Raw genomic sequence first — 19,721 nt, 5'->3', positions numbered from 1 at the left:
TAGTAACCCGTGAGTATCCCAGCGCTGAAACCACGACACTCGAACAGGGGAGAGCCCGGAGGAGAGGGGGAGTATTACGGGAAAAGGTGAGATATCCTGAAAACCTATCCTGGATCCTGCACTTATGGTTTTACAATAAACACGCCATTTCAAAGATTCTGCTATGCCCTGAAAGAAGACCTCTAGTTAAGATCTATCTAATTAGGCTGCCTCTGTATTCCACACAAACACTTTAAAACTTCCCATTCAGACTGGGAATGCTGGGAAGATGCCCTGCCAAACAGCTATATCCAAAGCAAATGAATATGGTAAAGATCCGGAGGCGAAGAATGAAGACCTGCTCTCATTGAATCTTAGTGAGGGTAGGATGCACACCATACTCCTAATTCATCCAAATTTGTCCATTTTCTTATCAGAGTGCGTTCAAATTGGTTGTGTGCCATGCCCACTTGGCACCAGGGTAAATAAGACATGAACTGGGGTGTCATTTACGCTCCTACCAATTGCACAGCTAAGGTGCCTTTTTGGCTATATTTTATTCCAAATTAGTTCCAGTACTCCAAGTAATCTAGTTCAACCGTTTCTCTTAATTCAACTCTTGTTTTCAATTATCCACACGCAGAGTTGGAATAAAATATAGCCAAAAAGGCACCTTAGCTGTGCAATTGTTAGGGGCGTAAATGACGCCCCAGTTCATGTCTCATAGTATCTTATACATCACAGAACTTACTCCCCGAATAGCTTTGCCTATGTACTGCATGTATAAAACGTTTTTTTTTTTTGACATAGGACTATCGAGGGCCAATTAACCAATAAGCTAGCAAAGTAGAAGGTGCGGTCTCAAAACGTTCCAGAAGCACTAGAGATACCACTGTGCATTTAAGCTCCAGGGCTCATAACTATTAGGAAGCAGACAGCTCTGGTAATTAGTCTATTTTGTAGGTTCACTACAGAACTAAGACTTAAACTCTGGTTATGCACTGGAGTACTTTTGTGATTTTCTGGTGAGGCAGGCCTGTTCATAAATTGAGCCACAAATCTCATGATAGATTTCATATTAACTTAAACCTTTGCCACACTGTGGGTGTTGCTGGGTAGCATCTTACAGGTTTACATTAAATGTACTGACAAAGCATTTCGCAGAGGGGAAAAGGTGTAGAAAAGAGGTTACAAAGGAATACGATATAAAAATCAGACATTTTAGGAGGATAATTTCTTAGCTATTGTTTTCTCAATCAACCATCATGTGAGGCTCTTAGATACAGTAAGTCTGTAGTTCACTCACTCTTGAAGGCAAAGGTCTGCCTACAATGAAAACTACTTCACACAAACACTTAAAATAAAAATTGTGGGTGGGACCAAAAAGGGTGCCATTAGTTTTGAAAGACTAATGTTCAGCTTCCAAGGAGGACAAGGGAGTCTTAGTTGATGGAAAAAACATTCCAACGATCATCCAGGAAATAATTACAGAAATAGCAAAAAAGATGACCCAAGTGGACAGTGATGGGACCCAAATGCACTTTTGTGGAAAAAAGGAGATTTATCAAAGTAAAAAAAGAGGAGGCAATACAATTCCTTCTTGGCATCCTCTCCAAGAACCGGGACAGGAATGGCTCAAACCAGGGTCACTGGAAATCCCACAGTGGAACTCCCATTCACCTTGGCTGGATCCGTTCCGATCGCAGGCACTAGGCCCAGCCACACAAGTTGGGCTGCAGTGTTAATAAGGACAAGTGGGGGAAAGCGGAGTGCTTGTAAGTTTTTGGATTCCTCCCAATTATGGAAGTTTCCATCAAAAATGTAAGGAAAATGAGATTTTAGCCAAAGTTTGGAGTTCGTATGGCATTGTGGGTAAAAAAAACCTTGTGGGATTCACAAAAGGACCCCCACCATAGAATTCCCTGGTTGCATAGTTTTCATACACATCTGTGGTTCTTAGGTTTCATGGTGGGCAGCGGAACACAGCAGCTAACCCGATCACTGATCTCTATGTAGAGCTTGAGGGCCTTTTGTGTGGAGGTGTCTTGGCCCACTCACATGGACCTGAAACGCCATCTCCTCAGGTCATTCATCTGCTGACTGCTGGCCTTTCTTTTCTTAGTATTCACCTTATTGCTCTGCTTGCCTTGCTCTCCATGGCCCCTCATTTATTTTTTTCTAACCTTATTTCTGTAATTTTATGGCTCCGTTATCGCAAGCTTTAGCCTAGCCAGCACTATGTCCCCATAATTGTTAATTGTTTGGACCCCATTTCAGTAACTCCATCCCTCATGTCCCTACAAATGTTTCTTTGTATATATATTAATGTGTGTTCCTGTTACACTTCCCTTATTTTTAACCTTCTGTAACCCTTGAGCCTAAGATTATTGCCTTGCTCTTGATTCTGTAAAGTGCTCTGAAACCCCTGGGTCTAGCTAACGCTATATAAAACCTTTAATTAAAATAAATAAGTGGGGTACTGTTATTGGGAGACATTTGGTAACTCTGGGTGGTATGAAATTAGTGGATCCCCCACAGATTCCTGACCTTCCCTGCACTGAAATGTGAGAAAAAATTGTCTTTAGTGTAAATTTCATGTTTGCAAAGGCTTCTGAGTAAGGAAACGGGGTGAAGCCACACAAGTCACCCCACCCTAGATTCGAATAGGTGTCTTGTTTACAAACATGTACAGGTTAGCTAGGCTTCTCTGGGTGCCAGGTGAGCTAAGGCCAAAATCCACAGCTGGCCACATTGCAAACAAGCATTGGCGTAGCTAATAGGTCTCGCCTTTGGGACCTCATAAGTATTTAGCTATGCAGCACAATATCCTCGGTGCAACATTAACTGTTGCTTGGCTAAACACTTATAAGGTCCCAAAGGCAAGAAATATTGGCTATGCCAATGCTTGGTTTCCTTGGCAGCCCCAGCATCCATCATTACCACCAATCATCTCCTGCCACCCGGTCTCATTCAGAGACTTGGAGGGGGTGGGGGTGGGGGGGACTGGACAGTGAACGGCAAAAGCCAGCCATGCTGGCTTATAAACATTCAACACCACTTCCCATCTGAGTAAAATAGGTTTCACATAGAAAATGTGGCATGGGTCGTTTCCTTGTTGTTTTAGGGCGGTGTTCACAGTATTTTTGTGGTAACCATGGAAGCAACATGGGAGCCCAAGCTGCACGAGACACACGGGTGAAACCTGTAATGAGAACATTCTAGTCGCTTTCAGGCACCCCGACGTAAAGCAATAATACATTAAAGTGATAAAGGTACAATTTCCCGCATTAACTAGCCTCCGCTCCCCCTTTACGATACGGATGCTTTAAATGTGAAACAAGTTCCCCCAGGTCTGGGATTATGCACAAACAGGGGTAAGCTTCTGTCAGTAAATGCCTGCTCGGGCTAACAGCTATCAATGACCCAACGTACCAGCAAGTAAAGATCTGTTGAATCGATAACGATAACAAGACGGAAACCTTGAAGGATGCTATGTACCTTGTGGCGGCCAGTCTCAGACCTTGACATGTGTACTTAAGACTGAATGGGAGAAAAGGCGGCTGTGTCACTGAAAATGCAACTACTTTGTGTGAGCTGTAAATCAGCCAGCACTGAAACAAAATCCCGACTCCACCCTCTGGGGTGGACTCAGGAAAAAAAACAAGCATTTGCAATGCAATAGGTCTCGCATTAGGAAAGTTTGAGCTATTGCTATTGTAAATGACATTTTTTATTTATGTGTTGGTTTTGAAAATAGCGAAATTAATAGCTTTGTCATTTACAATGCCAATAGTTTTAACTTTCACAAATGTGACACCTATAGCTTTTGTAATGCAATATGTGTTGTATTGTCACGAAAATCCAAGAACAGAAGTGAAATACTAACATCTTTTTGTGACATTTATAAGACAGACGTCATTGTTGTTCGAGTACTTTACGCTGGTGTTTGGATTCCTGTAAATCCCCAGGGTTGCAGGGTGCTTAAGAATTTTGTGATCACAGTGGTACTGTATTCCGTGCGGGAGGGGAGGAGAGAGAGAGAGAGAGAGAGAGAGAGAGAGAGGGAGGGGAGGAGAGAGAGAGGGAGGGGAGGAGAGAGAGAGAGAGAGGGAGGGGAGGAGAGAGAGAGAGAGGGAGGGGAGGAGAGAGAGAGAGGGAGGGGAGGAGAGAGAGAGAGGGAGGGGAGGAGAGAGAGGGAGGGGAGGAGAGAGAGAGAGAGAGAGAGAGAGGGAGGGAGAGGGAGGGAGAGGGAGGGAGAGGGAGAGGGAGGGGGAGGGAGAGGGAGAGGGAGGGGGAGGGAGGGAGGGAGGGAGGGAGGGAGGGGAGGAGAGAGAGAGAGAGAGAGAGGGAGGGAGGAGGGGAGGGGAGGGGAGAGAGAAAGAGAGGGAGGGAGGGAGGGAGGAGGGGGAGGGGAGAGAGAGAGGAGGAGAGAGAGGGAGGGGAGGAGAGAGAGAGGGAGGGAAGGAGAGGGGGAGAGAGAGCGAGAGCGAGCGAGAGAGAGCGAGAGCGAGCGAGAGCGAGCGAGAGAGAGCGAGAGAGAGCGAGAGAGAGCGAGAGAGAGCGAGAGAGAGCGAGCGAGAGAGAGCGAGAGAGAGCGAGAGAGAGCGAGAGAGAGCGAGAGAGAGCGAGAGAGAGCTTTTGCCTCTTTCTTATATTGTGTTTTAATTTAACCAAAGAGGTCCTGTGATTAAATTTTGGGCATTTACAATAGAAATACATCTGTAACTTTCTTAAGCTTTTCTTAGGATGATGAGGGAATCCCTTGGGCACGTGCACATATGCCCTTCACATGAGTATAGCAATAACGATTATAGGTGAAACACTAATTATTCATAAACCTGTACCTTCTCAACAGTGGGTTCATCGACACGCTAACTCCCCTTATTTGGATGATGCGCCTGCCCCCCCCTCCCATTGTGACTCCAAAGGACTCATGCACCAATATCGCTAGACAAGCCAGAGCCGTCAATATTGGAGTTATGCTAATGCAACCAACACTCACCTTTGTCAATGGTCCATCTCTGTGCAGGCTTCCAGATCCATCTACAAGGTTCATAAGACCTCCAGCACGTGCTCCAGGATGGTAACCGGCGTGTCACACTGGATTGGTTCCGGGTGCACTAACTTGTGTTAAATTCTATAGTAGCTAATACCGGTCCAGAGTTCGTCACAGAACAATATGTTTTGGACATTTTTCAAAAGTTTATGGTTCAGCAATAAACAATAACAAAGCCTCACTCATGAGTCGATTTCCTTCATCCACAGTGCTTTGCCCAACCTGACTCCTCCTTATCAAGGGGAATATCACGTAATTTCGCAAACCTGTCACTCAAATGTAGGAGGCGCAGCTACTGCCAGGCAGTGCAGTTTGTGAGGCATAATACTTTTAACTCTGCTTCAAAGTCCGCTCAAGCAGGACAAAACTGCAACATCATTATGGCATTTGATTTATGTCCACTGAAACCCGCTGCCATAACAGTTTTCCAATCGAATAAAATCAGGCGCTCATACTTCATGTAAATGAGGAGCTCATAGGCTAGATTCTGTCGAATTAAAGAAAATGCAAGTACATCTTAATAAATCTAGTTTATTGGCCTTTAGCGCATCGGTCTGGTTGTGCGGTCTGTTTGTGCAGATGGGAGGCAAAGGGTATTAAACACAAGCCTTTCAGCCGAAGCTCAAGAGGGTGCGCCCTTGTGAAGCGAGCGCGCTCACGACAGCAGAACGCCAGCAGACACGTACTTAGAAACCGAAAGCACTGAAGCTGTCTCCAGCAAGCTGCCAGCAGCCAGATACAAAAGCGCGTTCACACTGACAAATCTGACACTGAAAAAGCGTGCGTCCGACTCGTGTCCACATTCAAGTAAGCAAGAGGTATACTAAAGTATACAAGAGGTCTCGAATGCTCGACCTAAAAAGTGGTTCTCGCTCGGCGTTTCCCCACCACTACATATCACTTCCTTCCAAAGCTGTGATTAAGCACTGAAGGGGAGGGTGGGTGGAACCGCCTGCTGATGTAATGCAGTGCCACTCGTTCACCCCTCCCCAGTTAAAGTAAGGCAAAGAACAAATGTAAACCGTTTTTTTTCATTTCTGAAAACTAGAAAGACTGCCTGGAGCTTACCACGCTTTTGTGAGGAAAAGACGCACTCTGCATAAATCACCTTTAAATAGCAACACAACTTTTAACCTCTAGATCGCTGTGTTAAACAAGAATTGACAACGCGAGTAGGTATGGGGTTAAAGGGAAGGACAAACAGTTGCACGGATCTTACACAGATGCAAGAGCACAAAGTGATTTATACAGATCGGCACACATTCCCAGATAACATTACAGGTACACATGATAATTCACAATACTATGTTGCAAAATGATAATTTAGTTGGTTGTGAGTGCTTTCCGAATAAAGGAACACCGAGTTGTATGCTTGGTGCTGCAAATGCTACCATCTGCTGGCTACAGAATACAAGCGCGAGCCTCCCGCTGGCAGTAGCGGGGAGGGAGAGAGGAGGGGGCCTGCGCGATTCCCTTGGGGGAGCGAGCCAGGGGCACCATGTGTTTGTAAGTTAATTACAAACATATGTTGCCAAAGCTCGCTCCCGCAAGGGAATCGCCATACGAGCACACGTTGCCATTGAAAGCAATGGAACGCGTGCACTTTTTAACCTGAAAAATGCAATCGATGGCTACAGGTCTCAGTCAAGAACACTTTATTCGATTATTAAAAATCATAAAAGCAGAAATATTACAATTCATTATCATTAATTTATGTACAAACGATCATCAGTACAAATTTATCATCTGATAAAAACACTTTAAAAAGTCTTTCCCACAGGAATATTTAAAACTGGGCAAAATGATCAAATAAATCCGTTTTGGTTAATGCGAATGGCTAGTCTCTTGGCGTTGTTCCGCACAGCTGCTACCAAGAAGCTTGCAACCCCAAACATTACCAGAGTATTGTTTAACAGTTTCAGATAAGTCAAAGCGGGTCTAACCTGTAGAAACCCAGCTTCCCTCGGTAACGGTTTTAAATAAGTTTTCCTGAGGTCGGCGTAATGCTCACAGAACATAATAAAATGCATTGTGTCTTGAGTAGAGAAGTTGTCGCAGCTACATGGTTGGGAGGTTTCTGGTCTACCCCAGACTGGGAAGTGACCTAACAATAAATAAATCATACCAAACCTGAATCTAATTCAAAGGTGTCTGTGAAACGGGATTGTGACTATTTTCAAATAAGGTTCTAGTGTCCTGGATGCATAATTAGCCCTGACGCACAAGTTACTACTTGTGTAACGATATATCTTTAAGAGACATTAGTTAGTATTAGATTCCTTACCTTAAAATATCCCCAGGCGTCAGACTGGATCCGGAAACTTTTGCGTAGCAGTACCCTTGCGCGTCGGTAGGCGTCGTCTGCGGCTCCGCGTCCGTCGTCGTGATGACGTCGTCGGAATACTTAGACGCCGCCTCCGCGTGCTGACGTCAGTTCTTAGACACAGCTTTTCCGCGCCAGAAACGCAGAGCCATGTTAAAAACCAACACTGGTGCCATTGAAACTAGGGCCCTGAAGGGGACAACCCTAACCCTAGATATTGGTTCGCAGAACGGGGAGGATGGGTGGGTCGGTAAGGAATCTAATACTAACTAATGTCTCTTACAGATATATTGTTACACAAGTAGTAACTTGTGCATCTGAAAGAGACACGTTAGTATTCGATTCCTTACCTTAGAATAGATACCCCAGCAATACCAACCCCGGTGGTGGGTCTGCGAACCAATACTCACACCAGAAAGTCCTGGAGGACGGAACGGCCAAAGAAGCCATCCCTCCGGACTTGGCTGTCCAGGCAGTAGTGTCTTGCAAACGTGTGCAGCGATGCCCACGTAGCTGCCTGACAGATGTCTTGTAAGGGCACACCCCTGCCCAGGGCAGTGGTAGTCGCCGTGGCTCGGGTAGAATGAGCCCGCAATCCAGCAGGGGGCTCCTTCCTAGCCAAGGAGTAGCAAGCCTGGATACACAAGATGATCCACCGGGAGATGGTCCTCTTGTGCACCGCTTTCCCCTTCTTAGTGCCCACGTAACCAACAAAGAGTTGGTCATCCACCCGGAACTGGCGTGTGCAATCCAGATAAAACGAGAGCGCACATTTTGGGTCCAGACGATGGAGCCGCTCTTCCTCTTTAGAGGGATGCGGTGGCAGAAAGAAGGTAGGCAAGGTGATAGACTGCCCAATGTGGAAGGCCGTGACAACCTTGGGCAGGAAAGATGGTTTGGTACGAAGCACCACTTTGTCCGGATGGACAGAAAGGAAAGGTGGAGTACAAGAAAGAGCCTGGAGCTCACTCACTCTCCTGGCAGAGGTGATGGCAACCAGGAAAGCAGTCTTCAGAGTCAGAAGGCGAAGAGGGCAATTGTGAAGTGGCTCAAAGGGAGCGCACATCAGAAAAGTCAGAACCAGGTTCAAGTCCCACTGAGGCATCACAAACGGAACAGGAGGAAAAGTGTGAGTGATGCCCTTAAGAAATCTGTTCACAATACGGGACTTGAACAAAGAAGGCTGATCAGGTAGCCTGAGAAAGGCTGAAAGGGCAGAAAGGTAGCCCTTGATAGTGCCCAGAGCAGAGCCCTGCTGGGCAAGAGAAAGGAGGAAGAGAAGAACCTCTGAAAGAGGGGCAGCAAGAGGATCCACAGCCTTTGCTGTGCACCATGCCACAAATCTGTTCCACCTGCAGGCGTATACCGACTTTGTGGAGGGACGCCTGGCTGCCAGAATGACGTTACAGACTTCAGGAGGCAAGTCAAATGGCCTCAACGGTCGCCGCTCAATCTCCAAGCATGGAGGTGGAGACTGGACAGGTTCGGGTGGAGGACCGTCCCCTGCTGCTGCGACAGAAGGTCCTCCTGAAGAGGCAGACGAACCGGGGGAACGACTGACATACTGAGTAGCTCGGGATACCAGTACTTTCGAGCCCAGTCCGGAGCCACAAGGATGACTTGGGCCCGGTCGCGCCTGATCTTCTTCAGCACTCTGGGCAGAAGTGGTATAGGCGGAAAGGCATACAACAGACCGCAACTCCACTCGCGACGAAAAGCGTCTCCGAGCGAGTGCCGCCTTGGAAATTCAAACGCGCAGAACTGATGACATTGCGCGTTCTCTACGGTGGCGAATAGATCTAACCAAGGCTCTCCCCATTGCTGAAAGAGGCCTTGAGCCACATCCGAGTTCAGACGCCATTCGTGATCCATCATGCACCGGCGGCTGAGTTCGTCCGCCCTGGCGTTCAGAGAACCTGCCAGGTGTTGAACCACCAGAGTCACGCCCTGATGTTCCAGCCATTGCCAAAGGCGCAGAGCCTCCTTGCAAAGGGTCCACGACCCCACCCCGCCCTGTTTGTTGCAGTACCACATGGCGGTGGTGTTGTCCGTGAACACCTGCACTACACTCCCCCGGACAGAGGGGAGGAATGCCTTCAGTGCGAGACGAATCGCCCGAAGCTCCAACATGTTGATGTGGAGTCGAGTCTCCGCCGAAGACCAGAGGCCTCTGATCTCCGCCTCTCCCATGTGGCCTCCCCAGCCCTGGAGGGACGCGTCCGTCACAACTACGTGCTCTGGTTGGGGAAGGGAGAGGGATCTGCCGCAGACCCAATCGTGGTCCGTGAGCCACCACTGCAACCGTCTCGCAGTGCCCTCCGAGATCAGGACATGGTCGGATAGGTTGCCTTGATGCTGGGCCCACTGAAACTTCAGGTCCCACTGCAGAGCCCGCATCCGCCACCTGGCGTGATGCACCAGTAGGATGCAGGAGGCCATCAGCCCCAGAAGCCGCAGCGTCAACCTGACCGAAACCCGGTATAACGGCTGAAAGATGGGAATCAGAGCCTGAATATCCCGGACCCGCTGCTCGGGTGGATAAACCCGAAACTGCGCCGAGTCTAGAACCGCTCCGATGAAGAGGAGCTTCTGAGAGGGGCACAGGTGTGACTTTGGCACATTGATCGAGAACCCCAGCTGATGCAGGAGGTCTGCCGTAGTCTGGAGGTGGCTGACGACTGTCTGGGGTGAGCCCTCCTTCAACAGCCAGTCGTCGAGGTAGGGGAAGACTGAAACCCCCAACCTGCGCAGATGAGCTGCGACCACCGCCATCACCTTTGTGAACACCCGTGGGGCGCTGGTAAGGCCGAAGGGGAGCACGGTAAACTGTGTGTGCTCGTGGCCAACTGTGAACCGCAGGTAGCGCCGGTGGGCCGGCAGGACGGGGATGTGGAAATAAGCGTCCTGCAAGTCCAACGTTACCATCCAGTCTACTGGATCCAGGGCAGCTAAGACCTGAGCCAATGTCAGCATCTTGAACGTCTCCTTCCGGAGGAAGCCGTTGACGTTCCGTAGGTCCAAGATAGGGCGTAGGCCCCCTTTGCCCTTCTTGGGTACCAGGAAGTAGTGGGAGTAGCAACCACACCCTACTTCTGGCCCAGGAACGCGCTCGATGGCCCCTTTGGCCAAGAGGGCTGTAACTTCCTCCTGCAGAAGTCGCAAGTGATCCCCCGATACACTGTGGTTCTGCGGTGGCATGGCTGGAGGAGTCGCCTCGAAGGGGAGGGAGTAGCCCCTTCGGACGATCTGCAGCACCCACCTGTCCGACGTGACAGTGCGCCAGTGGAGGTGGTGATGGCGAACCCTGCCCCCCACTGGCGTCACATGGGCCTGAAAGCACGGACTAGGAGGGTTTTGAGGCGGATGCTGCGGGGGAAGGTGTGGACTGACCTCGCCGCTGCCCCCGACCGCCTGGACGGCAGTTCCCACGGCCGCCACCGCGTTGGGTATTGCCCTGCGGTGCGTGGCGGCACGTGTGGGCACACCCCTTCCGTGGCCACGAAAGGAGTGATAGGCAGCCGATTGCTGGCGTTGGCCCGAGAGGCCTAAGGACTTGGCCGTAGCCCTGGAGTCCTTAAAACGCTCAAGCGCATGGTCTGCCTTGTCGCCAAAGAGGCGACGGCCATCGAACGGCATGTCCATGAGCGTGCTCTGGACATCTGCCGAGAAGTTGGCGGACCTCAGCCAGGCGTGGCGTCTGACCGCCACCGTCGTTGCCATCGCTCTACCCAGCGAGTCAGTGGTCTCCAGCCCACACCGGATGGAATACTTGGCTGCATCCCGGCCCTCCACAAGGGCTTGGCCGAGTTTGGCCTGAACCTCCAACGGACACTCTGGCAGCACTTCCGCGACCTTATCCCACACAGAGTGGGTGTAACGTCCCAAGAAGCAGGCGGTGTTGGAAGACCGCAGGCCCAAACTAATGGATGAGAAGATCTTCTTCCCATACTGGTCATACCTCTTGGATTCCCGATCCGGCGGGGCAGACGGGAATGCGGTTTGGGAATTAGAGGCCTGGATGACCAGGCTCTCGGGGGTAGGGTGGGAGGACAGAAAACATGGGTCGCCCGGGGCTGGGCGGTGGCGTCTGGCCACGTTCCTATCTACGGGCAAACCCGTAGCGGGCTTGGACCAAGTGCCCAGAAGAACGTCAGTCAAGGCCTCATTAAAGGGCAGCAGAGGCTCGGCCGAGCTTGACTGCGGTTTAAGGACCTCAGTGAGGAGGTTAGTCCTCACGGCCGCGACAGGGAGCTCAAGGCCCAAGGCCTTGGCAGCCCTCATCAGCACCACACCATATGTTGCCCCCTCCTCCGAAGCCACGGTAGGAGGGGAGACAAACCCAGTGTCTGGAGAGGTGTCCAGGCCACTGGCCTCCCCAAGGTCTTCTGTCCAGTCCTCATGAGACTGACACTCCCTGGTCAGAGGGTCCTCAGACCCCTCCCAGTCCTCTCCTTCACCCATCTCCTGAAATTCAGGGTCCTCAACCAATGGGGCCTGTTCATAAAAGTGAAATTCACCCAACGGCGTCTGGAGCGGCGCCCAACGGGGCCGTCCCGACGGCCGAACAGGAACGGAAGGAGGACCGGGGTCGGCGCCACCCGAGGACGGCGCCGGAGGCGACACCTGAGGGTCCGACGCCGGGGAGGCCGTCAGATCCACCGGCGACGAACCAGATCCCGAAGGAGGACCAGCGGCGTCTGGCCCGAAGGCGCCGGCGGCGTCGGAACAACTGGACCCCTCGGCGCCAGGCCAGAAGGCGCCGGCGGCGTCGGGATAACAGGGACCTGCGGCGCCGGGCCCGAAGGCATCGGTGGCGTCGGGGCCGAAGCACCTGACGGCGTCGGGGCCGGAGCCGCCGACCCGCTAGGGCTCCCAGATGGGTCCGCTGGGCCCGGAGGCGCCGCGGAGCCCGTCGGAGGAGAGAGTCCATGAGGAAACTCTCATGGCCATGAGGAAGCGCTCGACCTCCTCCGGCGTCGCGTTGAGCCCAGGGACCGTAGGGTATGGGGCTGGACGCGGCGCCCGCGACTCAGACGGAGCCGCGTGGGGGGTGTCACCCGAACCCCGGCCGCATCGCGCGAGCGTCGGGGGGGGGGGGGGGTAGTCCGAGGAGCGATGACGCCGCTTGGACTTCTTGTGCCGCTTACCTGACGACGACTTCGACCCGGAGGAGTGCGGCCTACTCTCGGAGCTGTGGTGGCTCCGGGACCGCGACCTGTCCCTCGACCTCCCATGGGATCGGGACCTCTCACGGCGCGAGGCCGACTGCCGGAGTTCGAGGCGCCTACGGGACCGCTCCCGCCTGGCTTTCGAAGAGAGGGCCCGGCAGTCGGAGCAGGCCTTGTCGTCGTGGTCAACGCCCAAACAAAACAAACACACACGGTGAGGATCCATGACCGACATCAGCCGGTCGCAATCGTCACAATGCTTGAAGCCGGGCATCCCTATCGGCACAGTTTCGGAGTCGAGAGACTTCGAAATAGTAATCAAAAAGGGTCAAAAAAGTTTAGTGAAAATTGACTAGGGTTACTGCTTTTTCCAGATCTGCGCTTGCTGGCGCGGAAAAAAGAAGAACTGACGTCAGCACGCGGAGGCGGCGTCTAAGTACTCCGGCGACGTCATCACGGCACCCACGACGCCGCCGACGGACGCGGAGCCGCAGACGACGCCTACCGACGCGCAAGGGTACTGCTACGCAAAAGTTTCCGGATCCAGTCTGACGCCTGGGGATATTCTAAGGTAAGGAATCTAATACTAACGTGTCTCTTTCAGATACAAGGTTTCCTCATTTCCCGTTCTTCCGGTTCCAGTACTAACATGCCCAGGGCATTCTTCTTTACCCAGGTTAAATCTGCCTTCCTAATAAGCTCTGGTGATCAGGGCCGGACTGGGAACTGAAAGCAGCCCTGGCAAATTTTCCCAGACCAGCCCCCGCCTGGCGCGTAGCGAGCGAGCCCGACGGCCACTAGGGGGGTTTGGGGGGTTCTCCCCCCACGAAAATTTTGGAAAACGACAGACCAAAATGGTGAATTTTACAACACTTTTTTCATTACATATTCAAATTGTATCAACTTTCAAAGCACAGTAAATAGTAGATGGTGACCTTAAAGAACATTGGGTTACCCACCCAGTCATATGTACCCAAAGGCATTCTTTCAGAGAGCACCAAAAATAGACACAAGTAGTGAATTGGAGAGAACAAAGTAAAAGTGAAACCAGCCCCCACATGGTGTGTAGCGAGCAAGCGAAGTGAGCAACCACTACTAGCTGGGAGCATGAAAAAGCACTGACTGCGGCAATTAGGTCTGGCTTTGTTTTTACATGGGGAGGAGAGAGAGGGGGAAGGAAGGGGGAGAGAGAGAGGGAGACAGAAGAAGTGAAAGGGAGAAGTAGAGGGAGTAAAAGAGGAAGAGAATGAGAGAGAGGAAGGAGTGGAATGAGAGAAAGATGGGGAGAGGGAGGGGGAGATAGAGGGAGAGAAAGGAGAGATAGAGAGAGGGGAGAGAGGGAAGGGAGGAAATAGAAGTAGAGAGATGAGAGATAGACAGAGGGTAGAGAGAGCGCGTGAAGGGAGTGAGAGAGGGAAAGAGAAATAGAGAGAGTGAGAGAGGGGGAGAGAGGGGTAGGTATAGAGAGAGTTAGAGGGATAGAGAGCGCATGAGGGAGCGAGAGAGAGGGATAGAAAAATATAGAGAGAGAGGGAGGAAGGTAGGGAGAGAGGAGAAATAGAGAGAGGGGAGAGGGAGAGAAATGGGGAGAGAAATACAGAGATAGAAAAGAGAGGGAGGGATAGAGAGGGAGAAAGAAAAAATGATAGAGAGAAAGAGATTGAGAGATGAACCGAGAGAGATATGGGGATAGAGGGAGAGTGAGAGAGGGATAGGTATAGAGAGCGATTGAGAGGGATAGAGAGAGAGAGAGAGAGAGAGATCACACTGTTCCCTTTTCTGTCCGCATTTGTCTTTTCTTCTTCCTTTTATCTCTACACCCAGGACTGGCTCTGCTTCAGCCACCTATGGGGCAACAACATGCATGCCAGAAAGAGCACGACAGTACTACCTGTACCTCCCAATATTGACAGCAGGCAACAATTAAACCAAAAGCTCCATCGTCCAAGAGACGTTTTAAGGTTATGGACATGAGATAAATGCACATCCACTGAGTCTGCAATGGAACACATTACAAAGTCTGTGCTTATCCGAACACCAGCCAAGGATCCAGCCTTCCTGGACCAAACTTGGACGCCTCTGAGTCAGCATTTCAAAACTTGTAAACTGCAGCAGATCCAAAGGAAGAGACAACTTTTTTTACATCACGTTTGTCAGCCTAACTTTCCTTTGCTCCTCAAAGTGCAAACAAATGTGTGATCATACGATTATCTCCAAGGTTTAAACACAACTGGGTTTTTAGTCAAAAATAAGTAGATTTCACTGTTAGGGGTTATCACTAAGGCACATGATATGGCAATTTCAATGGACACCATGGGGTCAGCTTTGCAGGATGCACTGCCGTGTACAGTTGTACTACAAAGATGGCCTCTCTGGCGCTGCCAGTGATTTACAACACTAAAGTGTGTCTGCATCTCACTGAATAGTTTCTCAAACTAAGAGCAAAAATAGCTCGGTGCAGCCTACAGATTCCATGCCCAATCCCTGAAAGTTACAGCAATTGCTGATCACTAATATTAATCCTACCCATGTCTAGGCAGTGATTAAAGTAGGAGAACGAACAAAGCAGCCAGCCAGCCAGCCTGCTGCATTACCTTACTTCAGTTCTCCTACTTTAATTGCGGCCTGCCGGCCTGGCCGCCCACACCATGTGCACAGCGCACCAAATCAAAAATTTTAATCATGATGATGGATTCATCATCATAATTTCAAATTCTTGATTTATTGCCTGCACCCGCGACGGTCCTGTCATCAGCATGTACACACAGAGCTGTGCAAATACGAAGGGGGGCCGAGCCCCTTAGCCTGAGTTGTGCGCTCAGTTCAGCCTCTGACAGGAGTCCTGTGAGAGGCTGAGCTGCGCACACAACTCAGGCTGAGGGGCCCGGGCACCTTCCGTATATGCACAGCTATGTGTGTACATGATGGCGAGTATTTTTGCCCTTTGCCGCCCCCCTCGTGGCAAATGCATTGAGGAGCGGGGTGTTGCCGCCGCGAGACTGCCGGCAGATGATAGATGGAGGCCGCTGACCCCAATACGCGTGCCGCTCAGGGTGTACCACCCCCCCTAGCTACGCCACTGCTACTTTTCAGGCAGGCTCCTTACCACAAGGAATGTATATTCGTTGTGTACATTTCCCACTCTCTTTTGTCCCCTCCAAGTGCCCACCCCCCTGGCTCTTTCTATCCCTTCCTCGCCCCTCCTGCGCAGTTTACATTCACACTTATTACACGCTCAGGTGATGTATTAGCCATATTGCAGTTTAGTTGTTGACAAATCAATATCTTTAGTAAGGAACAGTATGGATTGCAATAAATACACTCAGTCATATGATGTGCCGCGCCATAATTCACGGCCTCAGCGAAGGCCTAATGATGAAGGGGACATGATGGCCGTGTCACCCTGGATATTTATGAAAAGATAAGGTTACTGATGTGTTCTGTGAAGCCTCGAGACTCAATCATTATTCTTGCCAGGGACGTCAGGTATCACTTTAAAATGTCCCATGAATAAATAAGGACAAGATCATATTAATATTAAACATTAAGTAAATCTGTTGTCACGCGGAGAACCATCCTTTATAACACTCCAGAGGCAGGCAGTCAGTCCTCGCGCTGAGCTGTGTGATCATCAAATGCTGGAGGAGGAGTAGGGCATGCAGAGGCCTGTCGCCTGCTAGCGCCTTGTTCAGCCTTGCTTCAATGAGGTACCCATTCCTGAGCTGAGTGCACAACTCAGTGACTTTGGCCCCCACCTGGTGCTGCTTGGGGCTATGTAACAGTCTAGAGACTTGTTTTGACCTCCTGTAGCCCAACAGTGGCCCTGGATTGAGCAAAGGGGCCGGCTCCCCAATGACGTCTTTGAGCTGTTTGCCACCCACGCATCTGCCATGAAACTGGCAACAGTGTGGCAGACAGTAGTCACTGCTGGTGAGAGGTGGGAGTTGTTCACCTCCTTGTTGGAGATCCAGAGGGTCTGGTGCACAGTGGTGGCATTTTTGCAGCTGAAGAAGCTCTGGGACTAAGAGCGTCTGGAGCACAGTGGTGACAATTTTTTAGCTGAAGGTCGGAGTTCTGAGACGAATATTGTATACCCCCTCTCATTTGCCGAACATCATTTTAAAAAGCAACACTGCCCCACAACTGTATTTGCTGTGAGCAAGTTTTTACAGGCTGTCTGGTACAATAAAAGCAAAATTTGACAAGCAGTAGTTTAGAGATTACGCTCACCCTATTAAATATCTTTTAATTCTCTAAAAGTTATAACTTTCTTTTCAATCTTTTCAAACTTATGAAATTCATGAAGTAATTGTTCTAAGATTCTCTGTTATTTGCATATAACCTATGGTTGGGATTTGCACAGATTTTATATTGAGGGGGACCTGCACTGGTTTAGATCCTATTTTATGGCTGCTCCGATGTTTAAAAATTGCTCTGGGACATTTGTTATTTACGTACCATTTTGTGACAACGCAGGGTTGTGATTTGCACAGATCATATATCGGGATGGATCAGCAACGGTACATATCTTATTTCATGGGTAAAACCGATGCTAAAAAAAAAAAAATCGATTGGAGTACTTGCTGTTTTATGTACTATTTTAAAACTTTACATTTTGTTATTTTTATTATGTGGGCACCTGCCCTTCCTTCATTCATTATTCGTGTTGACCTCCCACCCGCCCTCTGTCCACTGCCTATGTTGCCCGAACCCGCTCGCCCGCCAATGACCATGTTCACCCCACCAGCTCTCCCTTCATTGTCCAAGCTGCGCCCTCCACCCACCACCCCCTTGTTCTCCGTATTGACCCCAACACACCCTCCACTCTGATGGTTGTGTTGCCTATCCATTTTCTGTGTTGCCACTGCACTCTGTTGTCCATGTCTCAACCCCTCACCTGCCCTCTCTCTGACTGTTGCACATGTTAGCCATAACCTGCTCTACCTCCATTGTCCATGTTGTGCCTGCTCCTCCGTTGTCTGTTTTGCTCCTCCACCCATAATAACAAAAAAATGCACTATAACGCTGGCGCTGCTGCCCGCAACCATCTTTTTTCTCACACACTGCATTGTCTGTGCTGCCCTCCATGCTCATCCTTCCTCCCTCGTGGTCTCTTACTGCCCTATCTCTCACAAAAATAAAAGTACAATGTCGTATTGCTTTACTTTCTTTTTACTTTCAGTCATGCTGCCCTGCAGCCGCACTGCTGTGTGACATGGCTAAACAACGTTGACAAAGCCAATACCTCTCACAGGCGAGATTGTCTCTATATTTTTCCATCTTAGAGATACGTTTAGTGAAGATGTAGGCAGCCTTGTCGAAATTATGATAATTTCCATATCATTAACAGACTGGTTGATGTAGTGACGACAGCTGCTGTAAGTCAGATTGGTAGCATGAGCCCTGACAAGAAGCGCTCTATTGTTCTCCACGCTCAATAACACTAGTTCTTCAACAGAATAATACTGTGCCAGCCCATTCGGGTCGCCAGCTGCAGGTGCATTGAGCCGCCGATCTACCTTACCAGCATACACGCTCACACGTTTATGAAGGGCGGATGAGAGACTTCACTTCCCCGATGGCGGCCGTTACATTTGCCCCCTCACTCCTCCTAGTTTGGTATGCACTGTAGCTGAGGTAGGCATGTTCCCGCTGACCGATGCTCAGCAGTCAGCACTGAGGCTGGGGGTACCCGAGAACATGGCCAATCACTGTGTTACTTCATTTAGGAGCCTTGCCATGACCTGTGCTCATGGTTATGTTCCTTGCAGCCACACAATGCTCTTCCCATCACACACAGCACCAGTGATGGCCTTGCTTGTGAGGTTGAAGAGAGCAGTTGTTTTGTCACAGCCTCCCCAGCACAGGACGCGTGTTTCCAGGCCCTGCACGAGTGGCTGTTTTTTGTTTCTCTTTCTCTCCGATTCTCTCTCTCCTACCCACGCACACATTGCGCTCTTGTTCCTCACTTTTCTGTCTCTCAGCCCCTGGCCTCATTCCCTATTTTTTCCCAATACTGAAAAAGCACCGTTGACAAGGCAGCGACGGTTTCTGTTAAAAAATGTATGACCATTTGGGGACAGTCACGCTCCCAAACAGAAATACTTTTATACTGTGGGTCGATTCTGAGAAATTCTTTAATCCAACAATAACGTATACCAATAGTATCAAAACTCAACCTATAACAAACTATTAGGGATGGACAGGCTAGTAGCATTTAAAAGCAAACCGCCTGCAAACCGGGAAATGTTCTAGGGCGAGTTCACATAGAAATAGTAGTGGCTGTTGACCCTGTTCTGTGGCCTTTCTCCCAAGAATAGTGCGACATCACGCCATCCATTTTACGGCGCAGTTTTACAAATACATCTGTTCTCAGTCGACAATGCATGCTTTGCAGTGATGTGTTTCGCCACCTAGTCACATGCTTGGAAATCCACAGGGCCCATTCAGTCTTTCATCCCACCGAGGTCTAAAGAATGAGTAACTGCGCATTTTGTTTTTTTTTCCTTTGGATGAGGGCTTGTTAAGTTCTTAGGATTTAGGAGAGCACTTTAAGAACCGATTTGGGGCGATGTGACTTGCGGGCACCGTGACCCGGTTACTGTTTCCGGAGCAGAGATTAGAACCATGCTTCATCACTCAGGCTGGGTAAAGACCAGGGAGGCCCGGCGAAGACATTAGGAGCATTGCCTGATCAAGAGGATGTGGGTAACTTTAGCTAATTGAAGAAACAAGCAAGGCTGAACAAGGGCAGGCTCCAGCTGGCGAGCGGCGTAACATACAGAGCTGTGCATATACGGTCAGTGCTGGTAACTGTCGGATTGAACTCTCCAGACCAGAGACCACCACCACCGTGCGACGCCCGCCAACTGTTTGTGAATGTGAAGGCAAACATTCATCATGTCATGATTATTTGATTTGGTGCCGGGGCCAGCCCAGGGCGGAAACACTTACCTCCTGCTGTTGGTGGCAGTGGCAGAAACAGGGGGGCTACGTCGGACTAAATTATGGCCGCTCCGGTCTGCTCCTCTCGCTGTCGTCACTTGTGATACTGCAGCCTGTAGGGCCCCAGTCACGCGCAGTTTTAATTGCCCAATGCGCACTTGCGCATGCGGGAATTACATCAGCCGCACCCTAGAGAGGCGCGTAGACGCGCCGGAGGAGGAGATAGGGCATAATTCTGCGCGCTGCGCAC

General features: G+C 50.1%; 1 protein-coding gene across 2 annotated transcripts in view; it reads right to left on the bottom strand.

Annotated features, from left to right (window-relative positions):
* ESPL1 (extra spindle pole bodies like 1, separase) overlaps positions 1-19,721 on the bottom strand; it is a 588,475-nt gene that overhangs the window by 171,793 nt on the left and 396,961 nt on the right. The window lies entirely within an intron of this gene.

Source organism: Lissotriton helveticus, chromosome 1_1, assembly GCF_964261635.1.
Source record: "Lissotriton helveticus chromosome 1_1, aLisHel1.1, whole genome shotgun sequence".
Lineage (NCBI taxonomy): Eukaryota > Metazoa > Chordata > Amphibia > Caudata > Salamandridae > Lissotriton > Lissotriton helveticus.
This window is presented reverse-complemented; position numbering and strand designations above follow the sequence as displayed.